The following is a 2470-nucleotide window of genomic DNA, read 5'->3' as shown; positions in this document are numbered from 1 at the left end:
TGATATCAATTATAAATGCGTATTTGTCCATTTCCCCTTTCAGATTTATCAGTTTTTGTATTTTGGAGCCCTGTTGTTAAATACATACACATTTAGGATTGTTGTATCTTTTTGGAGAATTGAACCTTTATTATGTTATGTCCCTACTTATTCCCAATAATACTCCTTTTTCTGAAGTATAATTTATCTGATATTAATATAGTTACTGCAGTAGAACTGGATAATTTTCAACCATTTCAAGAGGTAGCATAAGATCAAGAACTGATGGTATAAAAGGAAGAAATCGAAGCTGCATTGAAGGCATTGGTGAAAAAACTATCCTCTCTCCACCATCTTCACTACTATGACACCAACTGTCCCTCACACAGCACTTCTCTGCTGGGTTCAATAACTCATTACAATGGCCACACAGAACTCATAGTCCATATTCACGATTATGGGGTTTATTAGGGAAGTAACAGTTATAGCTCAGGCTCAAAGACACTCAGAATACAGTTCTTCTATATCAGGACAGCCTCTTCCCTCCTGTGCTCATAGGTGTGACTCTGCCTGGCCTTGGGCCTCTCTCCGAAGGCACTCAGCTTTCCTTCTCCCTGGGCCATCATCTCCTATAGCCGGGTCCCTGTTGCTTGGTCTCTCCTGCCATGGCATCTTACCGTCTTCAGGGTTACAGCTTCCTCTCTCTATCTCAGTCTCCTGCTTCTAGGAGCTTCTCAGTGCAGGGATCTCAGGTCTATAATATACGCTCAGCTCCTGGCTGTTCTTCCTTGATGGGAGTTGAATCCTCCTCTTTGCTCTGGAACTGGTGCTCTTTGAAGGGAAAACTAAACAATCCCCTTGGTGAGCCACAATTACCCTATCACACAGTCCTGCCCAAGCACCAGGGTGGATGTTATAAGACCATGGCTAGAAAGGCCACACAAAGTAAACAATCACAACAGAGTACCATGGACTCATTTTTCAAGTGAAGTACCAAAAATCCCATAGGAACAGATTAGTAAAGAATATAATCAATAGCAAGAACATTTTCATAATTATGTTTTCTGTATTTGGAAGAAATCTATAGCGCTATTCTTATTTTGCCAATTCACAGGGATCACAGAGATTAGTGGTAGATATTGCAGTACCAGAAAACTCTCTGGTGAAACAGTCTGTGAGCGGTCTTACAAACATGGATATTCCACCAGAGTCAAAAGAATGACGTTACATTAATCATCAAAGAGAACATTTCAAGATCTAGCCTGAAGTACAATGTTGTCACTGATAGCTAATATCCATACACTTACAAGGAAGACCAGTTTATATGACTCTTCAAATTTATGCACCAACCATTAATGCCAAAGACAAAGAAATTGAAGATTTTAAACAACTTCTGCAGCCTGAAATTGATCAAACATGCAATCAAGATGCATTGATAATTACCGGTCATTAGAATGTTAAAGTTGGAAACAAAGAAGGAAAAGTAGTTGGAAAACACAGCATTGCTGATAGAAATGATGCCAGAAATCTCATGAAAGAATTTTGCAAGACCAGTGACTCATCCACTGCAAATATTTTTTTCCACCAACATAAACGGGAGCTATACACGTGGACTTTACCAGATGGAATACACGGGAATCAAACTGACTACATCTGTGGAAAGAGAAGATGGGAAAACTCATATCATCAGTCAGAACAAGGCCAGGGATCGATTGTGAAACAGACTGTCAATTGCTCACATGGGAGTTCAAGTTGAAACTGAAGAAAATTAGAATAAGTCAAAAAGGGCCAAAGTACGACCTTGAGTATATCTCACCTGTATTTAGAGACCACCTCAAGAATACATTTTACGTGTTCAACGCTAATGACTGAAGACCAGACGAGTTGTGGAATGACATCAAGGACATCACACATGAAGAAAGCAAGAGGTCCTTTAAAAGACAGGAAAGAGAAAAGACCAAAACGGATGTCAGAAGAGACTCTGAACCTTGCTCTTGAATGTCAGGTAGCTGAAGTGAACGGAAGAAATGATGAAGTAATAGAGCTGAACAGAAGATTTCAAAGGGTGGCTTGAGAAGAAAAAGTATTATAATGACATGTGTAAAGATCTGGAGATGGATAACCAAAAGGGAAGAACACACTCAGCATTTCTCAAGCTGAGAGAACTGACAAAAAAATTCAACTCTTGAGTTGCAATACTGAAGGATTCTACAGGTATAATATTAAATGACGCAGGAAGCATCAAAAGAAGATGAAAGTAATACCCACAGTCACTATACCAAAAAGAATTGGTCGGTCTTCAACCATTTCAGGAAGTAGCATATGATCAGCAACCAATGGTACTGAAGGAAGAAGTCCGTGCTGCACTGAAGGAATTGGTGAGAAAAAAAAGCCTCCAAGAATTGATGGAATACCAACTGAGACGTTTCACCAAATGGATGCAGCACTGGAATCGCTCGCTTGTCTAATCCCAAGAAATATGGAATACAGC

This window comes from Loxodonta africana, unplaced genomic scaffold, assembly GCF_030014295.1.
Source record: "Loxodonta africana isolate mLoxAfr1 unplaced genomic scaffold, mLoxAfr1.hap2 scaffold_51, whole genome shotgun sequence".
Classification (NCBI taxonomy): Eukaryota; Metazoa; Chordata; class Mammalia; order Proboscidea; family Elephantidae; genus Loxodonta; species Loxodonta africana.
Note: the sequence above shows the minus strand (reverse complement) of the source record.